Below are 15,527 nucleotides of genomic sequence, written 5' to 3' on the forward strand. Positions count from 1 at the left end.
TTTTGAAAAACTGTCCAGCATATCGAATGAATACAGTCTTCTTTCTTGCTCTAGCATTCTATGAATATGAATGCTTATCAATGTGACAAAAATAATGTTTGACTATTTTTAAGGACTATATTTAATCTAATCAATAGTCTTCCCCTCTGCTCTTAACTTCTATTTTTTTTTGTTTATATTTCAGAATAAAACTTAAGCAAGTAACCTATCATGCACTAAGCAAGAAGTCTCCACTGAGAGGACCCACTGCCCATGCAGCAGTGCATCTAGAGAAACACCCGTTTGGGAATCAAACAGGAAATCCTACCCCTGACTTCATCTTTTTACCCTGACTCCTTCCAGGCCCAGCTGAGGTAATTAGCAGGGTATCATGTCTGCTTCTAGTGTGGAGTCTATTTCATAGCTCCAGGGATTCTCTCTTCCTGGATGATTATTTCTCAGTGTTTTAGGGGAGATATTGACTTAAACCAGTGATACTACTAGAGGAGAGTGAAGAATATATCAAAAATATCTGGTAGAATAAAGAAAATATTAAAAATAACTTGTGGAGGGGAGGAGACAGATTCTGTATTTTAAAACAAAATGAACAAGACTGTATTTAGAAAAAAGACCAGTTGTATGTGAAGAGTTGAGTAAGACCTTCAGCGTCAAATGACAGTTGTTCATTCCTTCCTATTCACCACAGTGTGGAATATGAGAGCAAAGGGACCCTCAATGGATTTAAAGGGCAATAAATATAGACTAAATAAAAAATATTTTCTCACACAGCATATAGTTAAACTGCAAAATTTCTGGCACAGGGGGACATTTAATTAAGTAATCTACAGATAGAATTAAGTAATTTTATGACCACTAATAACATTTTCAGTGCTATAAAGTGAATATGGTAAAGGTAAATTCAATCCTCATCCTTCAGGCATAAATCCATAATAGTCCATAGCAGATAAGAAGAATTTTGTTTCCAAATGCGAGTAACACTGGACCACCCAGTAAATCCTACTCACTGATTTTCTTATGAGTAACAGGAGAGAAACTTGGAATAACCTTTCCTCCAGCCATGAAAAACTGACCCCAATGCAAAATACAACATTGATGCCAAAAACATTAATGGTTGAATCTTTATTGGCAAAATTTTGGGATAACTATTTTTTTTCTATTATGTTTTATACCCAAGTAAATTTTATAGCAGGAAAATCTATGAAAGAGGGGAAATATAAATTAGAGAAGTTAAAGGTAGATGTGAACAGTTTCAATTACACAATAAAAAAGTAGAGTTGCATAGTTTACTGCTACTCACAATTTGGTATATTTCCTGACAGCTTAGTTTGGTCTTTGACATACGAGGACAGTATTTTTTATTTATTTATTTTTTTTTAAGGAAAATGTGGGAATACTAAATGTATTGGTATGAATGGACTGCCATAACAAAACGACACAGACTGGGAGACTTAAACAACAAAAATTCATTTTTTCACAACTCTACAGCCTGGAAATTTGAGATCAGGGTGCCAGAATGTTCGGGCCACAGTGAGGGCTCTCTTACTCGCTGGCAAACTGCTGCCTTCTTATTGTGTCCTCATAGAATGGAGAGAAAGAGAAAGACAGACAGGAGGGCAAGCTACCTGATATCTCTTCTTATAAGGGAACTAATCCCATCTCAGAATAAAGACCCCATTCTGCTAACTTCATCTAAACCTAATTACCATCCAAATACCATCACATTAGAGGTTAGGGTCTCCACATATGAATTTTCTTGGGCACAATTTAGCCCACAGCACTAATATTTACTAAATGCCCAGTTCAATCAATAAATAAACTTTCATAGCAACCAAAATATCTCCAATTCCTACTACTTTTCAGGCAATATATTTTGGGCATTGGATAAATAAAGGCGAAAAAAAATCTTTCATCTTAAACAGTTTTCAGTTTAGTTGGGGAAGACCATATACAAATAAATGGCCCTAATGCTTTAAATAACTTATAGAGTATATCCGAGGGCTTTGGGATCACAGAAGATAAAGAGGATGGTATAGAAAACAAACATCTAGTCATGAAGTATGAGTAAGAGCTTGTCAAACAGACTTGAGTTTTTCAAACAGAGTTAATTGCAATTCCATAACTGGGCAAGGGGAGAGAATACTCACATTCTAGACATGGCTAGTAATTCAATGGGGCTGAATCATATCATGTGTGATAAGGAACTGATTAGATTCACCTGAAAAGGTAGGCTGAGATAAAACGTGAGACCAATTGCTTTCTGCAGAACATTACGAAGTCACATTTGTAGAGAATCAGCATTAGAAAAGTACAGTGTTAGTAAAAGAGAAAATCTGTCTAACAATTGGTCTCATATTTTCCGCAAGTATTAAGAAAAGCCTTATATAGGAACCGATTTGTAATATTCACTCCTCCAGAATTTTGGAATGGCCTTGACAATAGGTGAATTTGGAGCAGCTACACAATTTTAGAGCATCTACACAAAAACCTAAATGTGCGATGGAGACATACTTATCAACTCCTGGGCAGATGGATAATGGGTCTTCATACAATTGCTGAAAATAAAGATAATTGAAAATAAAGCATATTAGGAGTTAAGTTGAGCATATTGAATCAAATTGAATTGATATGGACAACTGAAAACTCCTTGTGATTCACTTTTATACCCTATTTTCACTGTAAATAAAGAATCCCTTTGCCCAATATTAAATTTAGACACTTGTCAAAACATATGCATGGCAGAGCATTCTTGGTTATTTTGAAGGTTCATTACAAGGTACTATTAGAAGCAAAGAAAATATGTGAAGATATAATATAGTTCAAGTGACTAGGTAAAAATTAATTAAAATTATGAGTTTCCAGAGAAAATATCAAATAGTAGAGATTTGTATTATAGATGTGACTTGAGTCACATGAATATTTATTATTATTTTTATTGATGAAATAGACTGCAATTTCTCTTTTTGCTATAGTACTTTGATTTTAGTTATTATAAACATTTAGCATAATTTCTAGTTAAATTTTCTTTTCCATATTTTTCCATATAAAGCATAAAAACTAAAAATTAAATGAAACTCAAATATTCCCGTTCTTTCATTGTATTACATTTTTATCTTTTGAGACTGTCAAATTGTGTTGTTTTAAAGGAATGAAATTTTTTAAATGGTGATAAAATCAAAGTGAATTGAGATGATCATTTACTAAGACAAAATTTGTGATAATTCAGCAAAGTATTTACTGTCTTTACTCAACTCATCTTTTTAAAGCTGTGACTTATTTCTTTGTTATATTCAAATAAATAAAAGCACTCTAGATCTATGTGTTTAAATAAAGCTTGGGTTATTTGGCCTATAATTTATACATTTTCTCCCATATTAAATGACCGCCATCTACATCCTTAGCTCACCCACTTTTACAGTTTTCTGTAGGAAACATACACATACCTGTTTATCCTGGATTACCTATCTATGTAACTTAAAAAAGTCTTATAATCCTCCTATTTAGCTCCATCACATAAATATAAGTACAACTATTCGTACTTGTTTCTAAAACTGAAGAGCATGGTTCTAGAAGACAGAAATTTGAAGTGTCTAAAATATCATCCCAAATAAACAAAAACAATTAAAGTCCCATTTATGAAGCAGAAATCATCTCTCATAGAATACATTTTATGGGTCATTTTATTCAATGTTTTCTGAAATGATTCAACCCTAATCCTGTTTCTGTTAGTTGCCATGTTTACTATAAATAAAATTGTATAATGTTGACCATAAAAAAATGTAAAGGTGCTTATAAGTAACTCATCAGTTATCACTTTCAGGCATCAAAATAAAACTTACAGTACCCACAATTCATTCTCTTTTGACTACTTCCTTCCTTCTTTTTTTCTATTTAAATTTTGAATGCTATTAAAAATACAATAAAGTTATGTAATAGAATTTAAACACACTTTATTGCAACAATATAAGTTCCATGTACAGTTACAAGCAATATGGCTGTACTTAATAATTTTACATTACAAGCATAATTATGGTATCGAATTAGTAATTTTCACAAAGTACTGCATTAGAAATTTGTATGATACAATATATTTCAATTCTCAGTTGCACAGGAAGATAACAATTTGTTTAATAGGAGGACTGGGGATACAGCTCATACTCTTAGATCTGATTGTCCTGCTTTATACAAAGCTTAGACTCATAGCCATAGAATTTTAGAGCTTGAAGAGACCTTAGAGATCTAATAGTTTAACAACTTCATTTTACAGAAAAGAAAGTAGAAGTTAAGGGAAGTTATTTGACTTAAATAATGCAACACAGAAAGTTAGTGACAAAGTTAGACTGAAAACCATTTCTTAATTTTCTCAGGGCCATGAAAGGAAGTTGGGGCAAAAGTTTAGATTTGGAAACCTCATCCACCAAAAGGATCCTTAAAGCCAATGTGTTGAATTCAGTAACCAAAAAATTAAATAGGAGGCACAGCTCAACCTGTAGTTGCTAGTCAGAAGAAAAAGGCTGCAGAGGAGTAGCTGGTAGAATGACAAGAACACCAAGACAATGTGGGATCATTGAATCAAAAAACAAACAAACAAACAAACAAAAACACAAAAAGGCTAGGTCTGCATTAAATGCTACTGATAGAGTAATAAATGACAGCGTAAGAGACCATCAGGTTTAGCAACGGGGAAATCGCTAGTTTCCCTGAAAATTGAGCTCTGATGGGGTGGTTAGGACCAAAGCCTGATTGGAGGAGACAGAGGCACAGAAGAGGAGGTGATTAGAGGCATTAAGCTTAGGATGTTTTTCAATGGTGGCAGTAGCTGCAAGGAAAGGAGAGGTTAAATGACATCTTCATTAAGCCACTTCTTCAAGTTTGTATTCCCAGAAACGAAAACAACAAAGATTAAATTGCTATGAGAAGTTGGCTTTAGATTTTTTACAGGGGGCCTATGCATAGCACTTTGTTTTGGGAGAAGAGGGAGAATTGTTAATTAACCACCCATCCTAGAATGAAATGTTTGCTCAATTTATAAAATGCCGTGGAATCCCTGAGGGTTAGGGACAAAACTTTTTTATTCTCTATTCTGTCTGAACCTAAATCCCTAGCCAAGCCCTCAGAAAACAATTCATGTTTTTCTCTACAAAACCCTCACGAAGACACTTTATATCTAATTCGATCCACCTTAAAGACGCGTTTCGTTTAGCAGGGAGCTAGCTCATCAATATCTGCACAGCCTCGCTGGCAGCTAGGAGGCCGGTCCATTAATGAAATGTTAATGACTGAATTAGACCTGTAATAACTGAAGTAGGAGGCACTGCTGTGAGTCCATTAGCATCAGCAGAGCCTGCTGAGGAACAAGTAAACACTGCACACAATGAGAAAACTTCCCAGCAAAAGAGTTGGAAGTGTTACACAGGTGTTTTCACATGGACAACTGACATTTCCCTGAAAGAGGATAAGTTTATTTAGGAAAGCTAATCCCAGTCACTGTATTTCCTCAGTCAAAAATAAAGAACACAAGATGGATGACGTACTTATTCAAGAGTGTTTTGATTTTTTCAATTCCAATATTGCACAATTGTTTTGCAAAACTTTTTAGGATAATTTATATTTGTCAGATGCCAATTATCCTCAATAGCTATTTCTCTTCTTTTCCTCTCACCTCGTTCTTCTAATGGGTTTTACTTTTTTTCTTATACTTTTTAAAAGTTTTCCTTGCTTTAATTGTCATATAAACCCTACAATCTTTTCCATACTGCCTATCCATTTAAAAAAAGGGGGAAAACATAGGGAGATTTAGGACACTTTTTTAGCCTTGATTGATATAAACTGATTGTGGAATTCACTCCTGAGATGTAAATGTAAATCATGTGGCATATAAAGTGAAAGCTGTTATATATTAGCATCTAGCTCAATTCAATAGTATATTATTCTTGTAATAAACTTGAAGATTTACCATTTTTATTTAAACATATATTGTAATTCAATAATATTTGAATTGCAGCAACTTGATGTGAGGCACAAATAATTGCTATCTCAAGTTATTATAAAAGACAGAATAGCTAAGGCTAATTCTATTAGATTTCTTTATTACATCTACTGTGGGTCTTATTATTGTCCAATATTCATATTTGGATCTCTAACCACAGTTAAAAATAATGTATATGTGGTTTGAGGATTGGACCTTAGGGTTTACTAGGCATATGTTTTAGAAATAAGTATAAAAAAGCTACAAAAATCAGTCTCATATTGTTTTTGTTAAAAAAATAGTCTGTATCAAATAAAGCAGTTCAATGACATGGATTGTATCTTATGTTTAACCACAAACTTCCTTCTAGGTCCTTAGTTCTATATGTACTGATAGCTATTTGTGTGGCACTAAAAATGTCTAACATTTCAGGAATTTTTAAAAATCTTTAAAAATAAAGTTTTATAAAAATAATATCTATATAAATTTTAAATATTACATTTATATGAACTTAAAATTCATATAATTTTAGTTTCTGACATATTAAAAATTACAAGGTGCAAATAGAAGATGACAAAGAGTAAATTTAAAAGGTGTATTACAAATCTATCAGCTAACTCAAAAAGGTGTATCACAAATCTACCAACACAAAAAAGGGAAAAGTCATATCAGGGAACCCAAATTCACAGGAAAAAACTATAGTCTACATGAACACAATATGAATATTTCAACAGAATTTACAAACACAACAAATAATAAAACATACTGTTTTAACAAACTGCTCTAGTACCAGCATTAAGAGGTCAGATTTGAATGGGACAAATGAAAATACTAGATTGTTTCTTTTGGAAAACCTGAATGTTGGTTTATTAAATCATTTGTTCCTTGATTTACATGTCTAGATTGTTGCAGTTAACTTTAGACTTTAAAATACATACACTCACAAGCACTGTCCCACCTGCACACACATAAACACCTACAATCTTGGTTCTTGAAATTTTTGTTAGTTTTCTTATTTCATTTTTGTTTGTTATTCTAATTCAAGGGGAGAGGTTCTGCACAGTGTTTGTAAATAACAAGCATGACAATTAAGTTGAAATTCAGACCATGCAATGAAGTGGCGAAAAAAAAGATGAGGTCAGTGACCAATGGTAAAACCTGACAAAAAGTATAATTTTGATTACAGCTAATGAAATGCTTTTCTTCATTAAGAACTTCCAGAGTTTGTAAACACTCCCTCACAATTTTAAATGGAGATGAAAGTTAAATCTATCAAGTCCAAATGGTACAGTGATAACTATGAATATGTAATCCCTGGATAATCTTTTGGAGGTATTTTCAGGAAGAGTCAAAGATCAAGTATGGTGCATAAGAGTAGAATCAACACTGTATGAGTTACTACAATTTAATAGGCTTATAAAAGCACAATTATAATTGTCAGTTTTAAGCCAATTTGAGGCAGTAGTCAATGAGCTTTCAATTGAATCTTAGCATTTAAGATTGGGTTTCTTTTTTTCATGGACAACTATTGATTCCAGAATTAAACATCAAAAGGCTTTGATAACGTGAACTGTATTCCTAAAAGGTTTTTTTTGTCTTTAGTTAAGTATTCACTGTTTTGTAGAATCATGAATAAACTATGGTTAAAGTTTAATTCAATGCAAAATTTCAATGGAAAAGTCTAAACATATCTATTATTTTCAATCAGGATAAGCACCCATTAGCAATATGTATGCATGCAATCATCCCCTATGTCAAAGACTGGGATTGTGGTTATAAAGAAGTATGGTAAATGACACATTCTTTAATGGCTCATAATTTTAAAATGTTTACAATGTAATAGAGTATACAAATATCTTATTATTATGGATTAATAATGTGTGGCTTATCCTCTTGTGAAAAATAGAATGAAATTTTCCAAGGTAAGATTGAATCAGCATTCAATAAACTTTGCCCCCCAAAGACTGTTGAAACCCAATCATATTAGTTGACTTAGTATAGATTCCAGGGTTCACAAAGCACACATGACACCCTACCCCCGCTTACTTGGAACTTTATTGGTCCTTCTTCAGGCTGCTATGTGACTACCCATTGGCCCTTGCTCTAAAGAAATTATAATGCAGAAGGTAAAAATCTTAATAATTGTAATCCAGAAACCCCAACAATGATACTCTCTTGTTCCTCATGTGTTGTTAACACTTAGAAAATCTTTCTAATCCACTATATTGTGGACTTAGAATAAGGCTTTCTAGCTAATCAAATAGCTCTTTTACTAATTCATTTATTCATACATTCTTTCTTTTGTAAAATTATTCTAAGCATCTATGGTGTACAAGACAATTTATTTATATTTGCTCTTATTTACTGCTTTCAAAAACTTTAAAGTTCAATAAGAAGTATTCATTCATTCATTCATTCATATGTTCATTCTTTCATTCATTGAGTTATTTCCTGAACCAATATATTCCAAGCACTGTTGGAAATGCTAGAGACAGAGACACGCAAAAAACAAAAACAAAAACAAAAAAAACCCTGTCAGAGTCTCTACTTCCATGAGGCTCATGTGCTCACCATGGCGAGAGTAAAAATTAGTGTCAAGAAATAAAGCAAATGTAATGTCAGATTAATAGGAATCAAGAAGAAAAAAAGAGTAGAGTGAATCCATAGTAAGTGGCTGAGGTGTTATTTTAGATAAGACAGTCTGAGTAGGCCATTTAGAGACAATGTTTAAGGGGAGACCTGAACAATATACTATTGGGGAAGAGTTTCCAGGCATAGGGCAAAGCAAGCACTGTGGGCCCAAGGTGAGGATAGAATTGACTTATTTCTAGAAGAGCAAGTAGGCTCCTGTGGCTAAAGTGGAATGAGGGTAAGTGGGGGTCTTTTACAATGAGCCCTTTGAGCAAAGGTAGGAAGGGCATGCTAAAGATTTGGGGATTTAATTCAAAGTGGGAGTGAAATATATAAGCCACATACAAAGTCTCACAATTAAGTTCATGAATTCCTAGAAAAAGTGCTACATACCTCATTGCTGAATATCACCATGGTCACCTTCGAAATGCTCCCCTTGGGAAGCTATGCACTGACACCAGTGCCTAGTCTAGCCTTCAAAGCAATTTTGGAGCTCTTTTTCCAAATGACCATCAGAGCTGTCATTGTTTTACCCTTGATGTACTACTGAATGTCATCAAAATGTCTTCCTTTCAAAATTTCCTTTATATTCAGATAAAGGAAGAAGTCATTGGGGGCCAGGTCAGGTGAGTAGGGAGGGTATGCCAATACAGTTATTTGTTTACTGGCTAAAAACTCCCTCACAGTACCATATGAACTGGTGCATTTTTGTGATGCAAGAGCCATTAATTGTTGGTGAAAGGTTCAGGTTGTCCAACTTTTTCACACAGCCTTTTCAGCACTTGCAAATAGTAAACTTGGTTAACTGTTTGTCTAGTTGGTACAAATCCATAATGAATAACCCCTCTTATATAAAAAAAAGTTAGTAACATTGTTGCAAATTATTACTACATGTAACATGACTTAAGAGAGATAAACTTCAAAATGCCTTCAGATGAATTGGCTAGGAAAAGGGAAAGGAGACCCCAGCTCACTGCAGACTTGGTAGGGAACAGATGTCAGGAAGGCTGGACAGAGGATGGGCAACTGGGAAGCCAGTTACCTTGTTGGACTTTATTTAACCTCTATATCTGCCATTTCCCAGGGTCCATAATGTTTCCTGCTTTCATTCTCAGAATGTTTTAACCCAAAAAACTTCTCCTTCGATCAGAGAGGCAGAAATGATTATGTCTCTGGTTAAGATGTATATTGCAGATGTTCATATTTACTTGTCTGTTCTGTAGTAGCCTGCTTTATTTTGACAAGCATTTTCCAATTGCCCTACTGTTTTTCGGAATCACATTTATCTTCCAATTAGATTTTATGGTGTAGATTCCTCCCATTTCCCATTAATTTATTTTTTTCCATTTCTGAGTTGTGTTCTTTATTTTATTTTTGCTTTATATTTCTAATTATTGTTGAAGGTAGCTTTAAAATACTGCTCGAGTTCATTTGTTTGAATGCCTCTGATGAAACTTCAATTTCAGAAATATCTATTGTTACCTTTCTTTTTTCTACATTGATCTTGATCCTGAGGAGAGTTATAAAATTTTCTTTTAAGTCACCTGACTCCATTCCTGGGTCAAGCCAATATCATAATCCTAGAACCTGGGAAGTCCATGATCAAGGTGCCAGTAGATCTGGTGTGTGGTGAGGGCCTGCTTCCTGGTTTGCAGATGGCTGTCTTTTCCTTGTATCCTCACATAGTGGAGAGCGGAGGGCTCTCATGGAGTTCTTGAGCTTCGTGAAGGAAAGGGGGAAGGCTATATTTTCCCCTCCAGGTTAATTCTCCTCAGCAGAACTTGTCAGTGGTGACTATAACTGTGTTTTTAAGCAGAACTCCAAGTGTCCAGGAATGGCAATTAGCCAGCTTTTTACTAAAAATGTAACTACCCAATTATCATACCTGCTGGCTGCATTCCAGCAAATTTGAAGGGGACTTCTGCGGTGAAATAGACATAGATGATTTCTACATCTCACTTGGAGTTACCTTCTATTGAGCAATATGTTTCCTTAACTTTTTTTATCCTTGAAAATTTGAGTTCTAAAGCACCTAATGACTGTTGCTTTTTCTCTTAGCTGTGTTAGAATTCACGCCTTTAAAATGCAATCTCACTGTAAACCCAATTAACTGCTAGTAAAAGCAACTCATGGAGTTAGTGCATCTATTGAGAGTAAAGAAGTTAAAGATAAGGTTTTTAATGACAAAAGCCAAGGCAAAGCTCTCTCTTACACATCAATTTCAACAAAATGGGTGGGCAGGGCACAACCCTCCCCATGAGGAGAAATGTAAGAGGAAAAAGGAGAAGAAGCAACAGGGAGTTTTGCTCTATGGACTGGATGGCTTCAGATAGGACTGGAACAGCAGTCTTTATCAGAAGCTCAGTGATGCTTTCTTTGTCCTGCAGCTTTGGGCCAAGGGGACACATTCTGGAAAAGAAACAATGAAAAGGTAACAGGAAAAGTAATGTTCTTTGCAAACAGAACATTTAAAGAAAGTAAATAATTGTTGAATTCTTACTTTGTGCTGTGTTCTTTATTTTGGCTTCCTAAATCACTGTGAATTAATCTCTATTTTGAGATGCAGAAACTGAGGCTCTGAAGGCCACGGGGCCACTGTCCATGGGGCTTTCTACAATATGGGCTCCGGGACATAGACCTCAAGTAGTCTGACTGAATGGGTATGAGGTGGAACTTGGGATTCTGTATTTTTAATAAGCTTTCCAGGTGATTTCTCTAATCAATCAGACTTGTCAATTATAATACTCTGTGCTTCCTTTCAGAGAGTAGACATATCATCCTAGTGTGCTGAATGGAAAAACAACAACAACCAAAACAAAACAAAAAAAAAACCATTGTAAAGACAATGCATCAAGGATAACCTCCAGTGAGTAAGTGAGTAACAAAGTTATTTTTCTGAACTGTCAGAAATACATTTGCAACTCTGCAGGACAAGACAATACATGAATATGCGATTGAAAGGGATAGACATAAATAAGAATATCCTGTGATAGTGACAGAGAGTTTTACAGGGATGTACCTTAGAGGGTCAGAGAAAACAGAATAGATGTTGAAGGTTTCGAATGAAAAATAACTGGCTAAAACAGAAAAGCGAGCAAGAATAAAAGTGTGGTGCTGATTGGTAGTGGACGACATGCAATTCCCTCCCCTCCATTCAAGTGCCAGTGACTTTCCCAAAAGGTGGAAAGTAAGAGGGTCACGATGACACCAAATCAAAGATATGGAGCTAATGTCCATGTGGAGGACACATGTCAATTAGTCGAGGGTGAGCTGAGTTTCAGTGTGTTCAGTGGATTTCTGGAGAGTGTGCAGGGAGGCTGAAGAGAGACGCAAATGAAACTCACAGGCTTTACATGCCCATTCAAGAAAATTACTAAAGTTTGAGGGGTTGCAAAGAATGCAAATGGATTATGTATTTTAACTTAGGAAGCTTTAGTGTTTGTATGCAATCGTTATGCCTCACAGTTGATTACATGATATTTTCTTTCATTTAAAAGTTGTTAGACATCTGCAGAGAGGGTGCCTTTGCTGTTTTTCAGTTATTTCTGGGAGTATGCAGAAAGGGGAAGTGGCTCAGCCCTATCTAAAGAGCCCCCTCTCATCTTTTGAATAAACTGCTCATCAGGTTCTGTCCAGGCCAAAGCTACACCCAGCAGAACCTGATCATAGAGGCTTCTGTAGCTCTAGATCAATTGAGCAGGAGTAGACAGGAACTGATAATAACACCAAAGTCATGGCCATGAAATGTCTATGACAGCAATCCTTAACCCTTCCCAGAATTACAATGACATGGCGAGCTTTTAAAAAATGTAATACCCAAGCAGAACCCCAGACTAATTACTTCATAAGCTCTGAGTGTGTGGCCTAGGCATCAGTATTTCAAAAGCTCCCAAGGTGTATGCCAATAAGTGGCCAATGTTGAAAATCACTAGTCTGAGACTTTGCCTGTTTTCCTCATAGTATAAAGATTCTATCAACATCTTATGTAGAAAATGGAATTCAATATATATTACACCTGTAAATATATAGTTAAGTAGTTACATATTCACTTTGAAAACTAAAATGGATTCACGCATGCCATTATTTTACTTCTAAATTAATCCTTATTTCAAAAGTCCCAATTTAAATATATTACTAGATCTTCCACATTATCCAAGAAGAAATGTATTAACAGTCAAGAACTTATCTGACCATATTTTCATAACCAGGTCTTCATTTGCAGAGATAGCATTTATGGAAGTAGTACCTAAACTAAAACCTCTCTTATTTAGTAGCTGATTCAGTATTATAGAATTTAAAATAAAAATAAATTTTGAAAAAGTTTTTAATAGTGATAATCATTAATTCAGTCCAAAGCCTGGATCAATCATTTGTCTAATTACTTAATGTCACAGGATGAAAGACTGTTTCCACAGAGATCTTCAAAAGCACTTGGTTCATTCGTAAACTACAATTTTCTTTCTCCCTTTCTTACCACTTTAGCTCTCTGTTTGTTTGTTCATTTGTTTTGTTTAGTATGGAGGATCAATGATTACTGGGAGGGAGCCTGGTAATATACAACACAGGATTAAATAGAAGCTATTCTGTCCCATAGAAATTCAGTTTATTAGGAACTCTAGGCACCTGAGTGTTTAAATTTCTCATCCCCAAGGTAACAAACTATTATATTTAGGACTTTAAGACCCTCCTGCATCACACATGTTGTAGTGAGAAAAGTCTGGAATAAGAGTCGGGGTGGAGGGTAAGGAAACACAGCTCTTGAGTTAACAAGTTTTGCTATCTTGAATGAATGACTTAACCAGCCCCTCTGACACGAATTTTGTCATTTGTCCACGAAAGGGCTTGGACAACACTGAAGAGCTAAGTCCCTTTTAACTTGAACTTCTTATGGAATATATTTTAGATCGGTGACCTATGGAAATAATTGCATTTTGAGGAGTTTGATGGCGATTCATTTCATTTGTTATAAATCAAATGTAGAATGAATAAATTATGTAGGGTTCCCAGAAGAGACTAGAAAACATTTCTTTCCTGTAACTGTGCTTTTTATAATTGCAGGTTACACGAATTTCCATATTATTTCAGTTGTAGAAGCTCTGCTCAACATTGATTTAGTGCATTCAGATTACATTAAATATGTACCTTCAATAAAATGACATGATGTGTACATATAATTAAAGACTCTGGTGTGTGTTTTTGGACAAAATGTTGTTGCTGCAATCAAGTAAAAAAAAAAAAAAGAAAGAAAGACAGGGCTGGATCCAAAAATCAAACAAAACCTCAAACACCGAAAAGCTGTATAAATCAAAGCTTAAAATCTGAGTGGTAACAGCAGGCCCCGATCCATGAGTATAAACTGACGGAGGTGTGGTTTCCAAAGAGGCTCAGTCCACTTGTATACACAAAGCTTAAATTTATTGGGTTTTGCAGCAGTGACCATTTGCTTCTATGGCTCAAGCTTTGTTTCCTTGAGGGTTTCCCAATCCATCTCCCTCTTGAGCAAACTGCATGTGATGTGTTCTTTTTATTTAAGCCATTTGCATTCCTTTAAGTCTTTTCCCTTTTAAGGTAAAATAGATTTTAATTCATGTTAATGCCAATGAAATTTGGCATATCCTGATTCTAAGGCATGAGATCTCTTTTCATATAGCCCTTGATCTCTTTATTTTTTGAAAGACAGAAGAATGAGGCTTGAGGACTCATTGAAAGGTCAATTAAGCCATATTCCTGCTTTACGGACATGCGCTCTTGAATGGAGGAGAGAGCTTCTCAAAATTGTCCCCCACTTATTTCACTCAAACAATCAAATTTCATCTGAACAAATTATCTTAACAGGTCGTGACTATTTGCTCATCCACAGCAACTGAATTATGGTCAGAGATATTGGATCACAGAGAACGACAAGCCTGGGTTGGAGGCAAGGAAGATACAAGCTCTCGCATTGCTGTCACTTTGACCCTTATTACACAGGTGAATATTATGCCGACAAGTGATTCAGTTTCTGAGACGATGTGTATACTCTGTCAATGTATGTATTCTGATGCCACACATAACTTGACGGTTCAGAAGAGTCAGCTTTGAATTGTGTTTATGCTCTAGGTTAGAGTCCTGGGGGCCTCAACTTACGTTGTAGGATAAAAATGACAATTCTTCCCACACAGTACTTTCTGGTATACATATGCTGAAGATTTGATTGATTTTTTTTCCTATGTTTTAGGCTGTATTGTTGAGGACTGTGCTATCTTAGACCTATTAGGATACAAAAGTAAAATAATACTTATTTTCTGACATACTTTCTTCCGGGGCTACAAGAAAAAAAAATCAGAGGCCTTGGATTCTCTCCTTCCTCATATCTGAACCTAACCCTTCTCCACACATTTGCATCAGAAAAGAAAAAAAATGTACAGCCTCCTAAATAAAATATGCATGTCATAAAAACGTATGAGAAAAAACTCCAAGCCTCATAGCCTGCCTGTTATCAGACCTCTTATTTGCATACTAAGAATATCCATGAACACAGGAAAAATGTCAAACTATTGGTATCACAGATAATAGTCAACTAGTTTATCTCTAGTTCTTATTTAAGAAATGTACTCAAATAATTTGTGCTGTGGTTGTAGCCAAGAGTTGAAAGAATATATATATATATATATATATATATATATATATATATATATATATATCCAAAAAAATGTATACACATTTTAAGAAAAATAAAATCTGTATTACAATTGTAATTCTCACACTCTAACCAACTGAACCACTCAGCCAGTCCCTAAAATTGTCATTCTCAATATATACCGGTAACAAAAGATGAATACAAATCATGTTTATACATTTTTTGGCCATATATATCTCTCTATCTATCTATCTATCTATCTATCTATCTATCTATCTATCTATCTATATAGAGAGGGAGAGAGAGAAAGAG

The 15,527-nt window shown here is 34.8% G+C and overlaps 1 long non-coding RNA gene across 1 annotated transcript; it reads left to right on the forward strand.

Annotated features, from left to right (window-relative positions):
- Positions 1-271: 271 nt before the first annotated feature.
- On the forward strand, positions 272-14,560 carry LOC109388997 (uncharacterized). Its single transcript, XR_002125306.1, has 3 exons — positions 272-353; positions 11,359-11,470; positions 14,432-14,560. It is a non-coding gene; the product is annotated as an uncharacterized LOC109388997 (long non-coding RNA).
- Positions 14,561-15,527: the final 967 nt, after the last annotated feature.

Source organism: Hipposideros armiger, unplaced genomic scaffold (assembly GCF_001890085.2).
Source record: "Hipposideros armiger isolate ML-2016 unplaced genomic scaffold, ASM189008v1 scaffold_215, whole genome shotgun sequence".
NCBI lineage: Eukaryota > Metazoa > Chordata > Mammalia > Chiroptera > Hipposideridae > Hipposideros > Hipposideros armiger.